We start from the raw sequence: 20,447 nt of genomic DNA on the forward strand, positions 1-20,447 counted from the left end.
TTGATATAATTTAAACGGCATAATACAGTGTTCTAATAGTATTGAGTGTACGGTTTATAATGCGACGATGCGGGCCAATGGACAATGACACGTCATGATTAAAACACACACACTGGAAAACGAAAATAATAACATCATGCAGGCAAGAGTGTAATATTAATAATATTAATAATAATAATAATAATAATAATCATGTCTTTACGACGACCGTACTACTACGACGACAATTATTATTATTATGATAATAATATTATCGCGTAACGCGTGTAATGATATCCAAGTACGAATAGTTCTCAGCTCTGCGGTTCTCTTGTCGGGGGAAAAAAAAAAATCCGCGGTCTGGGCGAACAACGACGATTGATAGTTTCTGAATGGTAATTTCATCGACGTTATTGCCGTAGTAAAACTTTATTAAAATTCAATCGCGTCTTGAGAGAGGCGAGTGGCGGTGACGCGTGCGTGTCGCGCACACCCACCGAGATCCGTCGAGGCCTCTCGGAGGCGGCGGCGGTGGCGGCGACGGCGGCAGCTGGCTCATTGTAAGCCGGGAGCTCGCCCGCGAGTTTAAAAATACTCGACGGCGGCGGCGGCGAAACGCTAACGTGCGGTGCGTGGCGGCCCGACCGACTCCGACAACTTAAATAAATCTCGAGCTTGCGGTGCCAACGCGTGTTTAGGAAAACGAGGTCTGCGTGCAAAATGTGTACGTACGACGGGCGGTGCCGCCGTATCTCCCGATATGGCCCATAATAGACGTGCGCCGCCGCCGATGGCTCCAGGGAAATAAAAAAAAAATTTTTTTTTTTAAAAAATATACGCGTGTTAAAAAAGTACTATCGCGCCGCCCTAAAAATAAATTCTCGCCGCCGAGTAGTCGCCGTATATAATGTTATAACGACGAAACGTATTATACCTAATAATATAATATAATGTAGGTTAACGGAGGAGAGGGGAGCCCGATTCGCGTTCCAATAAGCGTAATGTCCGCATATACTGTGTCTCCGCGCTGTACACGAAACGATGACGGCTGCGAATATTATAATATTATAGGTACCGTAGTGTAACGTTGTGATCGTCCACGTCGTTGTACAACGATAGAATTATAATAATATTATCAAGTGTTCGGCCACGGGACATAATAATGATATCGGGACACGTATTGTTTTTTTGTTTTGTTTTTATTTCAAAACGATGAACACTCGCCCACCGTTTTTTTAAATTTTAAATCACCGTGTGCACACTCCCCCAGTTGTTCCATACGCAACAATCGTTTGCGGAGTAACGATTCACAGACTCACAGTGCGTGGCGGCGTGTCAAGGGTCGGCCGACACTCAGTGTTACTGTAGGCACCGGTAAAATCAAAAAAAAGAAAAAAAAATGGATTCGAGTAAATAAAAGCTATCGACCAATATTCGAATTGTAAAAATATACTGATTCTGTACTACTATATTCTATTCGAGAAAAATCGAAAACGCAAGGTACCTATCCAGGTATATAAATTTAACAGTTACTGCAACACATACGTATGGCCATGGAATCGTGTTGTTTTTTTTTTTTTATTATTCATACCATATCTGTATACTATTGCAATAATTATTCGAATTGACATTTTTTATATAAAATAGCTTAGAGTTTTTTTAACGTGTCTAAATGGCAAAATCGTATAATTTTTATGCATTATCGAGGTTTTCTTTGTATATAATACATCTTCATCGTTTGATACACCGAAAAATGTTCTCGATCCTGTCATAAAGAGTGTTTTACGCTCAATCGTGTGATAACTGTAGAAACATACGATAATAGCGGTAACACATACTTTATGTATAGGTATGTGCACGATCAAATAAAGCCGTACACGCCTTAATTTTTTCTCCAGTTTGATTGTGCGGTGACCACACTGACTTGACGCGACTCACGAGCGGCGAACGTAAAGCTTTTAGCCATTCTGACGCAATTTTTGACGCTAACTCTTCTTCATCGTACCCCCACTCTCACTATAACCGCTTTACATCACGTAAGGTTAAGAGTTTCTCGGATTTGTTTTCGATCAAATCTAATGCGAGATAGTTAAAATATGTTACGTATAGTCATAGGTACGTATAAAAATATCATTGTTCATCCTTCTTCGTGCATCGTATAATAATAATAATAATAGTAATAATATCAATATTTTAAAAGAAATACGATTCACTTTTAAAGTCCCGTATTATAATATTATAATGCCCGACAAATATGTGTCTCGCGTGCGACAGTCGAAAGACACTATCGCGCGGGCTGCAACTCGACAAGGGGTTTCATTGCAGTGTAGATTTCCGTTCGAAATCTTTCATAATAAAACACTAATTGCCTTCGATAAATTTGAACAAGCGAATTTCCATCGAGTTTCATTTTGTCGAACTCTCGGATCTCTATATTTAATTTTTGTTGATTTATTAACTATACGTAACATCATGATTTTGGGTGGCCCGCGCGCTTAACTGTTTACTGTTCAAATAAACAGCATCCAAAATTAAAACATTTTTCTCGCAGACCCGTTGAGAATCATAATAGACATAATATTACCGTCACTGCAAGACAGATCGTCGCAATCGTCGGACGGCAATGTCAATATTATTATGTATACAGTATACACGTCATTTATTTATTATGATTATGGTATTATTATTCATTTTTTTTTCTTTTATCAGTATTACTTTATAACTGGCGTACATAAAATAATAATATGCAGATGACGCAGTCGACTTAATACTTACACATTTATTATCTGTAAATTTATACTTATGCGTCGTGACAAAATTCTAATTCTTTTTTTTTTATTTCTTCATTTAAATTATGCGAGTAGTAACCGATGCAAAATCGTCATGTATACGCGATTATGGATATTTATTCCAAAACTTTATTCCGTTTTAACGTTATTGTTGTTGTTATTATTATTATTTGCGTTAACTCGTTTATACTAATATTAATTTAATAATTGTAATACACACTCTTGTATACATAGTACTACCATGTGCACGATTATATACATATATAGTTGACAATTTATTTAATTTATACGTTTGCGCAGGCGTTGTGTCTGATCCGTAAAAATGCGCGTTCATAAAGCGGTAAAAGCAATTTAAATATTTGGCAGACAAGTCGTCTCACGGTATAATAATAATATATATGTATGTAATATGTACACACGTTCGAGTGAGTGTGCATGTGTGAGTGTGTGTGTATTGCAATGTTCAATGTCAGCAACGACAAAAAAATAAAAATAATCGTTTTGCATAAAAACAAGGGATATGGTATTGTATAAAATAAGAGTTGCGTTAAATTAAAGACGTTTCAACGTCGAAAACGAAAAATGAGAAAAAAATAAACACTGAACGACAACAAAATACGCGTTTACTCTATACCTACCTACGGAGAAAAACCGTTGCTCGTTTTGTGACAGCACTGAAGTGCACAATTATTGTCGTTGATATATTTTATTAAATATTTGCTCACGTACCGATCTGCCTGATATTTAATTAACGTAAAAGTGTTTGAGTTTAAAAATGTATATTAATTTAATTATTTATTGCATGTAGGTAAGGTTAGGTATTCACTTGAATAATTTTAAAAATATCATATCCATTTTAAGTTCTTTCCTATATCTTGTTTTTTTAATAGTCGTAATTCATAGTTACGCTAGTCATATTGATAATTTTTTTGATTTTTTTTTAATTAACTATTAAGGCTTCAATGAAAGTGGTTATTAATCTACTGTTAGCTCAAATATATATGTTTATAAACGAAAAAAAAAAAGGAAAAGGATATACAGTATTTACAATTATTTATAATCATTCGATTAATTTAAAATTAATGAAAAACAGAAAAATTACTTGAGTATTTTCTTTGTTCATTACTATTTAAAGTAAAATTGCGTCGGTGAAGATCTTGATTAATTGCTCCAGCGTAATTCCGATATTCGGTTATTATTACATTGAGATCGTCAGATTTTCCTTGCACGTATTGTGTATTAAAACTGGTTCTTTAGATATGACTGTGACCAGGAAAGAGTATTGAATATTATGATAAAAAAAATCTGAAACATTTTGTTACATAAATAGGGTCTGAAAGTTATGACACTAAAAACAGCAGTAATCTGTAATTTTTCATTTCGATATTTGTTTTATAAATATATATTGTGTATGTAGCGATAAAATATTTTACACTCGTACACTTTTTATCGATGCTGTCGTAAAGAAATTTTTGATTCTGGATGATTGGACACAACAAAGGTGCACACGTGTAAAAGTGTAAATATATTACGAACCTAGGAATGATTGTAATTTTTTATCCATACGCCATGTCGTCGCTCAACCGAAATTTTCTTTCTATCGTTTTAATCATGTCCATTGAATCCAAATCGATTTCCACGAATTTCTGCGCGCACAGCAACTCATTTTTCTGCGATTGGAAGATTTAAATAAACAGGCTATAAATATTGTTAGTAGTATACGCTATTCGGCTGTGCGAATGTGAGTCTCCCGTTAGAGAATTCTTGACTTGAAATTGTTCACATTTATTTTACTCTATATATATTTTTGTTTTATCGTGGAATAAGGTTAGTATATAAACTGATTTCAAACCAAATTTTAGATTGAAATGTTCAATACTATTTTGTATGGTCATCATTATAAATAGGTAATAAATAATAGCATTAAAAATGTTTTCTCTTTATTGAAGATAATAATTTAGGAAATTGAAAATCAATTTATTTTATACTAGTTTATACAAAACGCAAGTTTACTGGAATACATTTTTTTATTTTCACTAGTTACTTACACTTATTTTCTAAATTTTGTATTTTAACAAAATTTTATTATTTTTATATTTCATATAATCTCTATTATCATAAAAGCCAAAAGAAAAGGAAAGAAAAATACATATTTTTAATTTAAATATTTTTTTTTTTTACATTCGGGCAATTTTTATAATTTTCTTAATTCTTTAATTTCTATAATTATTTTTAACTGTAGGAAATTAAATAACAAATTAACCCTGAAATTAATGAACAATATTTATGATAAGACTTGGTGACGCGAGAAATGTTGCCGTGACAGTCTATAACGGATGATAGCATCATCATTACTATACTACCATCACTAGTGTGGCGAAAAATATTGTGCCTCAATTTATGGGAACAAATAAAAATATAAGATAACGTGGGGAGCAAAAAAACACGATGCAATGACAAAAAAAAAATATTTCCTCATATAAACATTTTGTTTATTAAACTTAAACTTATTAAAATTTATTAGAAAAAATTGTCACGATGTCCTATCAAAAGGAAATCGCATTTCAACTCAAACAATTCTATTATCGCATCGATCCTTATCATTTTATACATTAAACATTAACAATAATATTCTTCTCATTACACGGGACAGCGTATGGACAGTAGCTTGAAAACATTTTTGCTCTCAGAAATTTCAGAAATAACTGCCTCACGAGCCACCACTGACGTGTATGTGTGTGTGTGTGTGTGTATGTAGTGTAAACGAAATGTTGCGATTAAAAAATAAAAATGGCACCGTTCCAGTTGACGTGATCACCAGTGAACTGTACTTTATAACCCCTTACATTGCTCGCATTACGATCGCATTTTGAAAAAAAAATCGAGATTACCCATTGACAGCTTGCACTCTTCATGCCTCCCCTCGTCTGCGGTATGCTCGAACACGCGCTAAATCTGCGCGCCGAATATAATTCTCACTCTCAAATCTCAAATCTCTATCTGATCGTTTGCAGCCCGCCACATATACACCCACTGCACTTAATATGTTACATTATATAAATACAAGACAATATATGTATTTTCATCCCAAGTATACTTTTTGAATTAGAGTATAGAATTTTTTTTCTGTTTCTAAAAAATATGTATATATATAGATTATATATACAAAGTGATTTATTTTATCCGTAAGATACTCATTATTTCAAAAAATATTAACGTTTTGAAAACACATCATTTTACACTATTTTTAATCACTACAAAACAATGTTTTAGGGAAAAGATTTATTTTTACTATTTTTATTGTTATTGTTTTTACAACTTACGTTTTTAATTTAATATTCTAACAAAACACAATATTACTCGGTATTTTTTATTTATACAAATCAAATTTAGAATAAGCAGTTTATTAGCTGTAACTTTTTTAAGTATTGGTGAGTAGAGTAGTGGACCAAAATTTCAGGGGATATTCGTGCACCACTCCAATCCGTTTATCAAATCTTTAAATACTTACAAGGCATAATCTCTTAAGCTACTCGTCTAAATTTCGATTTTAATGGATCAAAGTATTTCAAAAAATATTTTATTTTTTTTGTAATACAGAATTAAAAATGCAATTTGTTACTAAAATAAATAACAAATTAAAGAAAAAAATAGTAATGATAAAAATAATAAAAGTATTAGTAATAGCATTTTTTTTAGAAAATTTAGTTTTTAACAACTTAAAATTAAATTTAAAAATATTTTTTAATAACTTAATATAAATTTTGAAAATATGAGTAGGCGCATGTTTATTTTTAGTAGGCTTAACTTATATTAGTTATAATATAATATAATGTTGGATTTTCAAAACAAAACAAAACAATTTTAATATTACAATTTAAAATTATAAATGAAATATAGAAATTTTATTAAAGATAGTTTACAACTAATTTTTGATAACTGCATTTTTTTTTTTGCCTAGTTATTTTTAATGTATGCTATATTATTATATCTTATACATTTTATAATATTTAATATATATAACAATATAATAGCACGACGATCAATGGTAAAATAAATTGCAACAAAAATCGTAGTATAAATAAATTAAACGATATACACATATTATTGAACCTATTTATAATACTATTTATATATTTAATTTGAATTTATTCATTTCCTTGAGATATTAATTTATTCTGAAAATCAATCTAAACGATGAACCAACCACGTTTAAAAATAAAGTGGGTAGATACTAGGTATATACTATAATATATACAATATGCTGTTCATATAGCACATTAATAAATAATATTATATTTTAATTTATATTACACATTATATGCAACATGCATAAATATTTTTGTATAGTAAAAATGTAGTTTTATTAGTATTGACTATACTTTAATGATTCTTGGAATCATATTCCAAAAAATCTTTTTTAAATTTTATTTTTTTTCAATAGAAATAATATTATTTAATAAAGTACATTTTATAATTATATTATAAAATGGTTTGATGAAGATATTTTTAGTATGAGTAGTATTGCAATTCAAACAGAATTAACACGAATGTATTATGCATTTACATCAAAATATACCTTATAAATGTAATAGAATGGACTGGCGTATTGGCGTAATGAAACACAAACGTAAAAAAAAACAATGTTCATTTTTAATGGTTATAAACTAATGAATAATTACGAATCTATAAAATTAAAAAAAACCTAACCAACGCTGTATTTGTTCTTTACATCTGCGCAACTCAAAATTCGATTGCCCACCCATCTTCCACGTCATTAAATCTACTGTTAAATGTAAATAAGAATGAGTATATCCGGAACTCAACACACTTAGTTCTTCTAAGTTAAAATTCTATTTATTGTTTTACATTTTTTAGATGGGACTGTTTACCATATGAATTTCGTTATTTTGAAGCTAATTTAACGGGATTTAATTAACTAAACTTACACGTTTGGTATAAGAAATAGAGTTTAGTGTGAAGCACAGGGGAGCACTTGACCCCTGCCCCATCCTTGCTACATCCATGATATTATTATATTATGTGTATACTGCATATAGTCCATCTGCTAACATATTTCATAAACTCAAACGGTCACATTGTTAAATTTATCACAGATCATTATTATAAAATCAAACACATACTTACGTCCAATAACCTGATTCAAATTTTCTTTGCCCTATCATCAAATTCAACTTTTTTAATTATTATTCAATTTTTCAATTTCATATAAACACTTTACTTATTTACATTAGAAATACTGAATTTCTTGCATTTGAAATCAAACTCGAGGAGGAGACAAATGTCGACATTTTAAAAGCTTGACGATCGATCTAGAGTTAACTTCAGAAGCATTTTAATATGTTTCATAATATTACTATAATATAGTGCTTATCTTTACGGTGTACGGTGAACCAAATATTAAAAGGTTCCTACGTTTTTTCACATAAACACGTTCCATATCGAAATACTTCGTTTTGTACGTGCCTAAAATGTTGGGGGATTTTCCGGTTGATGACACGCTTCACCTTCTAGCCGATATGTTATAAATTCAACCGAATGACCGCGTCTGGCATCTCGCTCGACGCTCAATGCACTATAATACATATTGGCATAGAAATATTGTTGTATGCTATAAAACGACTTAGGCACCAGTCTTGTATTTCAGTTTTAAGAGTTTACAACGTCGTCTATCAGATACCTTCTACCTGCAGAAAATCCGTTTCGTTGTTAGGAGTCTGTGAAAGCGTAGGTAAAGGGGGTTATGTCGATAGATTATCTATTATAATATTATTATGTAGAACTAGCTGATACTAAGAAAATGTACCGCTACAAAGTTTAGGTTTCGTCGGGGACGGGGTCAGTTAATACTATTTTTAAAATGAAAATTCGGAGGTATATTTGTATTCATGTACCTTCTAAGAAGTCCGTTTCCGGGATATTGGCTTTCTTTTTATTTTATTACATACTACTATTTACTATAAATGTATTTTTGTCACGAATATTCCAGTATTATGAAAGATGATTTATGTTATTTTCAGATAAGTCCGAAAACCCGTGTGTGGTGGTCATCATCGTCCGTCTTCGCTTATCTATACTGCAGGTATATATATATATATATATAATATATTATTATACTCACTTTAAAAAACAAACAAGCTATTTTCAAATAATATAATACTATGTGTGTGTGCATTGTAATATATTCTAGTATTTTTTTTATTAGAATATATATTTTTATATTTTTGTTATATCTACATGCAGAGCAAGGTTAACGAATATATCGTTCGCTGGTAGATTTTAAGTCCACCCTTCACAACCCTTGTACCCATCATAAAAATGAAATTATATCAAAAATAACACTTTTAAAATTTTTAATTTACTTTAATAAAATGTAAGACATTGGATAGAATAAAAGCTATTGCATATGTCAAATAATGCTGATTCACCCTTTATTTAAAATATAACAATAAATAAAAATGTGTTTAATAAAACGGCGGTAGTCTGGAGTATTATAAATTAGGTTTTTTATATTTTTTACGAGTAATAATTTATAATATTTTGTTTTTCTGTTTTAATTTTAAATGTACCTGCAGTTATTATGTTATACCAGATTTTACCTTTTTGTAAAAACTTTAAATTTCAGATATCATAGAAATAATTTGTTCATTTTGTTATTATTTTTTCCTCAGCTCTTTTACGAAATTCAGCACCACTTAACTTTATATGCTTTCCATTCGTATTTATTGAAAAAGAAATGCTGTAAGAAAATACTAAATTCGTTTAATTTTTAATCAATCGAACTTAATGATACTACGACTACTGGACGATATAGTGTAATAAAAATAATTTCTTGGTAGTGTAGAAATAAATAATTTGAAACTATTAGTACAATATTTAACAAATCGTTGCGATTTTAATTTTTAATACAACCATGCAGGTAACCATTGCCAATGATGATAATATTAAGGTCTTTCCTATAACACTCGCTGACGTAATAACTCTGCGGTAGAGGCGATTAATACAATATTATAATATAAGTATAATTATTATTAATATTTGACATTTGTTATGTAAATTTTTCAAAAACTTATAGTTCTTCCTAAAAATTGTTATATATTAAATAATATTAAAAAACTTGAAAACAGTCGGGAAAATGAAATTCGCTCCAGAATAATTAAAATCGGTTAAAATAGCTGTATTATTCGATAATCAATATTTATTAATTTAGCTTGCCACCCACTAAACACGTATCGTTCGCGACAGCAGCTGTAGCAGCAAACAAAAGTTTGTTGTTCCACTCGTACACCAGTGGTGCCAAAATTTAAGCTGGTTATTTTTTTCACATAACAGTAGCGAATACATACCTTTGTTGCATGTATGTCACATACGTTTTGATTCAATGGTTATAAAATGAATTTAAAATGAATTGTAAAGTTTGAAATACGTTCGTGTTGTGTATGTTTTTTAAAATCACGTAAAAATGAAATTATTATAGCTTATAAAATTGTCAGTATAACTCAAATGAACAATAATATAAATCATTCAATAATTTATTTTTTCAATTTATGTGTCACATGTCGGAGTTCATTCTCTAGGGATGAAAAACGAGTGGATTAATTTCGTGTGTCTTAAACTGACTTGGGTGGTTATTACTTCATCCTTTCTTTTTAAAATAACAGTATTATCTATATTTTACCCCATAATGACTTAAAGAAGTTCCGATAAAACGTTGTAGTGTTTTTTCTATCGTTGTTTTGTGTTTATTTTTAAATTTAGATTAAAAATTAAAATTGGTATTCGCTATTCGTAAAGTCCTTTATTTAAAGGGTTTTTCCATCGAAAAGTAATGAAAATATCCACATTCCCAAGAAATCATTCGCGATTTGGAGGGGTCCGTCAGGGGAGATTTCACTGTACCTACTTTTAATATTATGTTTTGCCAGGTCATATTTTTTTAAACAAAATTTAATCCTAGTGCGAAAATCAAAATCAAGTCTGCGCAACACTTCATAATTATACACGCGTGTTACATCACGGAATGACCGACTCGAGAACCATATATTTCTTATGAATATACACTATACGACGTGTTGTTATCAATATTACATACTATATTCTTGCTATTAATCGCTAATATTATTGGTTCATCATTTACATGCGAATGCGAGAGCGCGAGTGATTAATATGTAATGAAATCTCCACGCATGCACGTGGCGTAAATATATATAATATGTATTATTATATTATAATGTACTATTATTCAGACGACGCGGTTTCACGGATGGTTAAATAGGTTTATTGCATAGAAAAAAAATATTATATTGTCGTATGTCTTAGCGAGATAAAAAATTCGCGAATGATCGGATAAATACTTCGAGAACGTCTCGAGAAAAACCAAAATATTCCAGGAAACGTATACTTTATCCCCGACGCGGCGTAGAAACACATATCCGGGCGATTATACTATACTAGTATACAATAAGTGTATAAAAAAAAATAAAGGAAGTCTATCTGTGTGTTATATCATATTTTATTTTTATTTTTTGTTGCCCCGCGGATAAATCAAGTAGTATAATATTATATACGACGTACCTGCGTTGTATCGTAGGTACCTATACAACGCGACATTGCTCTTTTCCCCGTCATAAAACGTTAAAAATCTAATACACCATCGTGACGAGTATGTTAATAATCCATTGCGAATACATGTGTTCCCGCTTCCGAATATTAACTAATTAATTATTGTTTAAAACGTCAATAACATAATATAATATAATTATCGATAATTATCGGTATTGGTCGACGAGTTGGTAATTTTCTTTTTCATATCCCTCGAAAATTGAGTTTTTTTTTTCATTATTATTAAACCACATGTCGTGCTCTGTAAGTTTGATTAATAATGATTGAAAAACAATAAGATTAACTTATACCGGAAGCTACGCATTGTTATATACGATCTTCAGTTTCCGATAAATGATTCCATGTACTTTGACTGCAATAATGTTTTTATTTTCGAACAACAGATTTTCATTTGATTTTCGCAATTATTTTCATGTACTATAATTCGGGTAGGCTATGAAATTATATTCTGTAATAGGAATTGACTTATAGACCGTAACCGTCTGCAGTATGACTTTGAGAGGATTAATACATTTTATATAGTTTCCAAAAATATATTTATCCTATATATATATTAATATATTATACACAAACGCACACAATGAGTTAAGTGAGAGAGAGAGAGAGAGAGAGAGAGAGATAGAGATATAGAGTGGTAACTGGTAAGTATATTATTATGTTATTGTTTATTATCATTGTTGTGCGCGCAGCCAAACGAAAATTGACGAAAAAGTTTATTATTATTTTTATTTAATTTATATCGGAAACCAAGGAACTATATTATATTTTATCCGTACACACAAAAATAGTTTTCATTTAAAATTATTATAGAAGGATACCTCTTTTTTTTCCGCCCTTCCCCCTCGCCGCGTATTTTTCAACTAACAGATTTCTATAAAACAACTTAAACTAATTATTAAAGCTCGGAGTACCGTGAAATCTTTTATTCAGTTTACTCGACTCATATATATTATGTGTAATATATATGTGTATCTCGTATATAATATTGTTTAACTAGTTGTTTGTACAACAGACTGCTGTGTAATTAGTGTATAATAATTGAGTGTTGAAACAAAATTCGTATAATATAATATACTACACTCGTCTATTGAATAAATATGAAAAATTGTATTTTTAATCAGTTAATTTCCGTTCAGCTATAATATGGTACAAAAATTATTTCATTCTTCTGTTACTATACGCGAGTATAATGTAATATTATCGTTACACGATTATATTGGTGCATCTTAACAACATAAATATTATTCATCACTAAACGTTAACGATCACCCGTTAAATACGTGCAAAAGATGTTCAGCTTTATGAAGCTAATCAAATTATAAATTGTAGCAAATGACTGGTGAACTTTGTTCGTGTTCAACAAGAAATAATTAAATGTTATCGAGTTATTCCATCGAAATACCCACTCGTTAAACAAAACGTACTTACAGATAAAAATGTAATAAAGTTTATTTTATTATTAATTTGTATTATGTAAATAATTGCACAAAATAATTTTGATTAGTGGTAGCACATTTCCATTGAAGGTATAATATTAAACAATCAATTAATTGTCGTATTCAATTATGATGATAATGTAATATTAAAATATAAAATCATGATCGATGACATGTTTTATTTAAATTTCTGTCGCACGTCCTTTTCATGCATAATTAATTCGATATAAAAGATGCTATAAAAAGAAAAAAAAAGGAACCCATAAGTTTTATTATATGTCAGTCATTAACTCCACGTTAGTTTCAATTATTTAATTGAGTGTATTTGGCTATATTATGTATATGTAACAAGACAGTTTAAGGTGTGCCGTAAAATGGGACAGGAATCGCAGTCGTAGTGTAGTAGAGGCAAAAAATATCCAGCTTTCTAAACAAACGCCTCGAAAATCCTTTATGCATAATTTATATATGTGAAGAGTATTTGTAATAATATTACGATGTATTATTAAGTTTATTGTAACTAACATCAAAACAATTTTCATGTATAGAGTTTGAAATGTTCATAATCGTTTGTTTAAATTTTTAGATTTTCAAAACTCAATTAAAAACTAAACTCTGATTTAAATATTTGATTTTGGTTTTTAAAGTTACAGTAAAAATAATAACGCGTCTATTTTTAGTCCACAATGATATTAAATAAAAGTATAAAATTGGTATTTTTAGTAAAAATAAGATATACTTGCAAATAATTTATAAAAAGTTAAATATTAAACAATATTATTGAAGTAAGTAAGTACTGAACTTGTACCAAAATGTATTTAAAAAATTCATTTCTCATAACAAAATACTTTCTAAAATAATATTTTTATAGTACAAAAAAATAATTGTGTACGATACAATATTATTATAAAAATATATATTAATTTGTCCATGTAAGATACTATAGGTGACGTTGATTACTTACATTTAATAAAGCTTATTACATACGTTTAAATAAATACAATTAGAAACTATAAAAATCGAAAAGACTTTACCCGTTCACCATAATATCAAATAATATCTCCGAAAATCTGTTTCGATTTTTGTTTAAATCGGGATAGTAAAATATGTGTTAGGGTTTTCATCACATTCTGATTTCAATATTGGTAAGCGAAGTGTCAACAATTGAAAGCTCTGCAACTTCATACAGAGGATTTTAGTCCTAAACAAAACGGTTTCGTATACGGTAATTTTGTGATCCGCGACTGGTACATGATATTACCGAGCTTATAATGACGTGCAGATAGTATGTATATTGTTTACTATAATAATAAACGTCATTATAAAGTAAACGTAAATCCTCTCTAGTCACTGCAGGACATACGCATAGATTAGATAAAAAAAAAAATTGTCCCGCTAAAGACCTAAACAATAGTCACTGAGTAACAGCGCACAAAAAATAAAATAAAATAAGCGGCAATACCGCCGTGACAGACTTACGCAATTTGAGCAATTATCATATTATTCGTGTCGTATTTAAGCCCCCGTTACTCAATTATTATTGTTATTTTAAAAATGTCGTCGGCGTTCGATACAGAATTCGCGTCTACGCTATAGGTAGAGGTACCTGCAGTATAGGTACGCGTGGGCCGCACATCGCATTAGATTCCGTTTGAATGTATTTTGTCGCTGTATTATGTAACAAATTTTAAAAACGGGAAATAAAATATATGTATAAATATATTGTTATGCGCGTAATGCCGTTCTTTGTCCGCCGAGTCACTCCCATTCGCTCTTTCCGACGCCCCATCAGCTGCATGCAAACTGCGGTTCAAAGGACACGGCAATAACAATTTGATGTTACTATTATTATTATTATTAAAGGACTAGTCCGGCACGTACTTTTCGTCGGTAATGCCGTTTGAATTCGTTAACGTTTTCTTGTGAGCTCGCGCAGCGAACGCCCGTTCGGGGACGTTCCTAGTTATCCGTACTCTAAACGAATGGTAATTTTCGAGTTAAACACTTCAGATATACATATATATTATTACAATACACAAGTATTCGAGACTTGAATTAAAGCGTCATTAAAATAAATCGATTTTAAACAGCACACCGGACAATTTTGCAGACATACACAATAATATTATCATGACTATTGTATATAATACAAAAATATAATAATAATAATAATAATAATAATAATAATAATAATATACATTTGAATGGCAAAAATTAAAAAAGAAATACGAGACAATCCGTCCTCGACATAATGACATTTATTATGTACTTAACGATTCGATGTTAAACCTAAGCTATATTATACGTACTACGTAGTTATATATTTTATCTATCTTCGTCGAATTCGCCTGTTGCCGTCTGTCTTATTATTGTTCATTAGGTACGTCTCGTCCCGACGTACAGCGCTCGACTGCTAACCATCCATTACTCGTGTATTGCAGCTTGAGATCATCGTGTCTATAAAAGTCGGTTTTGGTGAATGTAAAATGTCTAAAAATTCTGTCATGCGAGCCATGGAAACGTCGATACTTTAGTAAATTTTTACCTAAATCGTGCGTTTGTGGCAAAATACAAAAAGTTTCCGAAGTTTATGTGTGTGAAATTAGCCCCCGGCCACCACGTTCTCCGTACATAAACGTTACAGGACAAACTGTAAATATGAGTTTAATTTTTTTGTTATTTAAAGCTGGTTGCTGTACAGTATAATTTGTACAAAGTAGTCGAGAGGTACGAATAATTAATTTAATCTTATAAAATATATTCAATTAACTGCAAGTGATTTTCCTGTTTACTTAATATTATTATTAATGTCCTTTTTTTGGAAAAAGCAAATAGTATAAAATATGTGGTCGGTATCGTGACGCGATGGGTCTATTGCAAAAAAACAGGGCTGCAAGGAAAATTACTATATTTATTATTTTTAATTAAATTAAGTAAAGTTATTCTACAAGAAACGTTAACCTGATTAAGCTTTTAAGTTACCATTCAATGTTAATGAAAAAGTAACATAAATTAAGTAATTAGTTAAAAGTTTATGTATATTTTTTTTAAACTCAATCAAAAACGAAATTAAATAAATTTGCATTATTTTATAGTTTCTGTCGGAAAAAAATCCTACTTTAATTCTATTTACAAATTGTCGACACAGCATTGTATTAATTTTGAAACCTATAGAAAAAAAATACTTACCTAAATCACAGTAAATTAACCTTATTGAGTAACTTAGTCATCACATTGGAAATTAGTCTGAAAACCTCACGTGCAGTAATAATAAACTCACACGTTACCAAATTATAGTGAATTATAGTTACATTAGTTAAAGAGAGTTGTAGGAGTAAAGTTCTGTGAAAAATCAAACAACTCTCAATTAAAAAACCTATAACTTGTGATAGGAAATTTACGCTATTAAAAAAATGTCATTTCACATTTTGTAATTATATTAGTCTAATAGTCTTAAATACTTATACAGATAATATATGTGTAAACACTGTAAACTCATGATTTTAACTTGACATAACTTCAACAATAGTTTACTATATACTTACACAATTATTAGGAACTTATAATTGTAGTCTAGTCGTAAAGTTTAAACGTCAATTTTTTAACTCAGTGTAGTTGGCGATGTCCACCTTCAGACAATAATTTGATAAAAATTTTTCTTCTATACACCTATACCTATTCAGATAAGATAATGCATTGCGTTCGACAGCGTTATGATTTTTAACCGCGGTACTGTGTCATCCTAAATGGGAGGTAAAGGATAGAAAAAATAAAATTTATCGTCACACTTACTGCAGAATCTCCCGAACGGCAGCCGTTCGATACGATATTAATATATTATTTGCCGTTATTATTATTATTATTATTATTATTGTCGGGAACGGATAAGAGCAAGATATATAATTTTTTTCGATCGTTTTTCTGCATTACACGCCATGCGGGCAGGTTCCTTTGCTAAAACTTTTTCGTATTTTGTAAATAATTCCCCTCCCTTATTGTGCGATCAATATTATAATATTATGTATGCTTTTGGCGCGCCGCAGCTGCGAATGACGCCGATCTATAATACACAATGATTTCGGATATGCAGTGCCTAATATAAATTAAATGAATTATTAGTCCTTATAGTTTTTTATTTGCCTCGCACCACTTTTGTATCAGATGTTTATGTTTACATCGTGTCTGCTCCAGTCCGAGTAAATAAACATATTAATGTACATGATATTATTGTATAGGATGTGCTAGTCAGCGATTTTTCGGACAAATAAAACTGCGAAGCGGTCGTGACCAACTCAATTCTCTCATCTCGGATCCAATGGGTTGTTTAATGTTTATATTTGTTATTATTATTGTTAGCGGACCGATACTATAAAATCTAATCGTACACATGCGTACTATAAAACATATTATTTCCAAAGCGCACACTGTAAGTATACGCACAATATAACATTATAATATATTACGTTCGTCTCGTGTATGTAATATCACATTATTGTATATGATGTCGTAACCAGCTGTAATAATAATAATAATAATAATAATATATAATATACAGGGTAGTTCCAATTTTTCTATCAATGATCAATTCATTCAAATTTCTATTGTGTGGAATAAGTGTACCACTTAAAGACCGCATGTTTTCAAATACTCACATTTTTTTTTTTTATGTACCACAAGAAGTTTTCTGTAACGAAACCAATTTTTTTTTCAAATTAGATTCGCCCATCGTCTTTTTCTGTAAACTATTTAGTAAATGATTTTTTTCTGTAAATGTTTATGTATTTAAATTGAACTTTGAAAGAGATGTTCAGAGTCATCCAATTGTTTATGCATAGGATGATAGATCCGTGATAATAGTGGTTAGAAATATACAGAGAATATAATGGTTTTAATAATAAATAATAATTATTAGGTATCTAATCTATTAATGTCTTGATAATATTTTTAACCGCTCGGATAAAAAGCTATAATAAATACTTTTTTTTTTTTTATTATTTACCTAGTTTAAGACTCGGCGACTACGGCCATTGGCGTACAATGAGTTATAAGGTTAACAAATTCTTCATCTACACTATTTAACTAAACATATTACAAAACAAAAAGGGTTATAAGTTATTGATAATAGGTTGGTCTTGATCAAAAATTATATCATGCGATTTATATTGTCAGGGTGAAGGACTTCCGATATGATATTTGATACCTCAGCATCGCGTTTGTTCTTTTCAAAGAAGCGGCATTCAGATATAATATGTTTAATTGATAGGGGAGTACTACAACTGGCGCAAATGGGTTGATCTTCTTTCTTCATCAAGGGTATAATAAATACTATGAGTAGATTTCAAACCCATTTACTAAATTTGTATTTTTCTAAAAATATTTTTATTTATTTTATTTTTATCTACTTTAGTAGGTATAAACTGTATATTTTAATAACTCGAAAACCATTCGTTCGAATTTTACTAAAGATACTTAACAATTTTCCAAAAACATAATTTGCTTAACGGTTTATAGTAAAATTATTAAGTTGATTTTCATTTGTGAAAAAAAGTTATCCGATCCTTATATTATTATTGTTATTACGTATCGAGGCATGCTAAATTTTAATGATGACCATCTGCGCCCGTCTAGATCGTGATATTTAGGCTCTGACCTACTAGCTACTCCAATCCCGTTGTTGTTCGTCCGAAAATCGATAAATAATATAATAACGCGATCGCCATAGCACGCCATTATAATTTATTTTAAATTATCGTTCTGATGTTGTGTTTAATCGACGGTTGAGAAGTTAGACAAGTCCGAATTTTTTCGTTAAAATCATCTTGAGTCGTCATTTGGAACGATTTTATCACCATGGCAAATATTATAAACTTGAAAATACTATTTATTTCTTCGTTTTTCCGTATTTGGTTTATAGACGTACGTATTTTTAGTATAAAAACATATCTTTGTCCTAAAAAAAAACAGACTTATATATATATAAAATAAATATATATTTACCTCAACTGCGAGCTCAGTGTAATCATGTAGAGCGCATACATATTATAACATGTCTGGACTTGTTATTTACATCAAAAGAGAAACAACCAATTTGAAACCTTTTAAAGAGAAATAAAATGTTTTATGTACATTCATAGCACGTCATTATTATACGGTTGTGTAATTGTTATATTAAATTTATGTTATCGTACATTAATAAAATATTTTTTACTAAATAATATATGGCTGAATTCTTTTAATAAGACCATTAAAACATTGAAAGTTCATGTCGAGTTAGATGAAAAAAAATTATTACTTATGACAAGTATAATCTAAATTACAAGGAAAAAAATCTACAAATATTTAAAATTTAGTATCCAGATATTAAAATGGTACTAAATACAAAATCAATAGTACATAATATAATGATCTATAAATTACAATCAAATCAGTTTGGATAACGAAGTAAAAAAAAAAAATTAATTAACACACACAATAACAATATGACTGCATTTTTAATATTTTTTAAATTGTTTTCTATCTGTAATTTGAGCATACGAGTAGATAGGTGGCAGGTGTTTATGATAAATGAATAATTTTAAAAATAAGACTACATTAATTATAAATTAAGAAATTAGAAAATCTAAAAACATTTATCTGTTAAATGTTTTGTGACTGTTTACCTTTAACTTTTCAATTATAATTATAATATTATATAGTAATAATTTATATGTACCTTCCAATACAAATTTATGCATAAAACATACAACGTCATAACGAATAAATGCGGGTTGCATATCATTATTATTTTTCACTTTAGTGCGTCAATTATTCAATTATTATTCGCATAGGTACTTGTATGTATATATTACATTATATTTCGACGTTTTAGAGTTTTTACTCTTAACCGTAATATTTAAATACTTTTTATACTTTTATACAGTGTTTGTATTCAAAAACGCAAGATCAAAATAATATGCGATAAATGCTCAATAGTATATTTTTTCAAATTCCATATATTGTAATGCGTTTCCATTTTCCATTGTTCTCCGACGGTACCTCTATACGTGCGCTGTATTTTGATGCGAAGTAGGTATAGTATTAATATTTTAAAACCATGAAATTTTAAAATATTGTAATCGCTACAGAGCAATAGTATGGCCCGACTAGGGCGGATACTCGAGGATTTTTTTATAAATTAAGTACTCGTTAAGCCGGCCCTCGAAGTGTGTAGGTAATAAGTATACCGATACAATGTCCATTGTAGTTTATCGTACGCAACGCAGATTCTGTTATTACGCACGTACAATACGACAAAATATTCAAATAAAATAATGACATAATGTACATTTACTGGTCGCACTATAATAAAATATTCGTAGTATTGATGCATATGAAATAAATCTTTTTATTATTATTATTATTATTATTATTAATACCTGAACATTTGAAGTTCAGTTGAGTATTGCCAGTATTGGACTACTGCTATTTTGTGAGGTATATACCTACCATTGATAAAATAAATTTATATACTTGAGATTATGCAATAAAATTTGATGTGTTATAAAAATATAGTTTTTTTTTTCCAAAATCATAAAAATCGATGCGAAAAATAATATATTAT

General features: G+C 29.7%; 1 protein-coding gene across 5 annotated transcripts in view; it reads left to right on the forward strand.

Annotated features, from left to right (window-relative positions):
• Positions 1-131: 131 nt before the first annotated feature.
• Positions 132-20,447, forward strand: part of LOC112595320 (protein muscleblind) — a 113,440-nt gene continuing 93,124 nt past the window's right edge. For 4 of the 5 annotated variants that reach the window (XM_025340464.1, XM_025340470.1, XM_025340465.1 and 1 more), the window contains exons 1-2: positions 132-150; positions 8,810-8,871. The gene's annotated coding sequence lies outside the window, so the exon portion shown is untranslated. Of the gene's footprint in view, positions 151-8,809; positions 8,872-20,447 lie in introns of those variants that run through there. The other variant, XM_025340467.1, reaches the window with a different exon arrangement.

The sequence above is a fragment of the Melanaphis sacchari genome, unplaced genomic scaffold (assembly GCF_002803265.2).
Source record: "Melanaphis sacchari strain LSU unplaced genomic scaffold, SCAv2.0 Contig26_pilon_pilon, whole genome shotgun sequence".
NCBI classification, from domain to species: domain Eukaryota; kingdom Metazoa; phylum Arthropoda; class Insecta; order Hemiptera; family Aphididae; genus Melanaphis; species Melanaphis sacchari.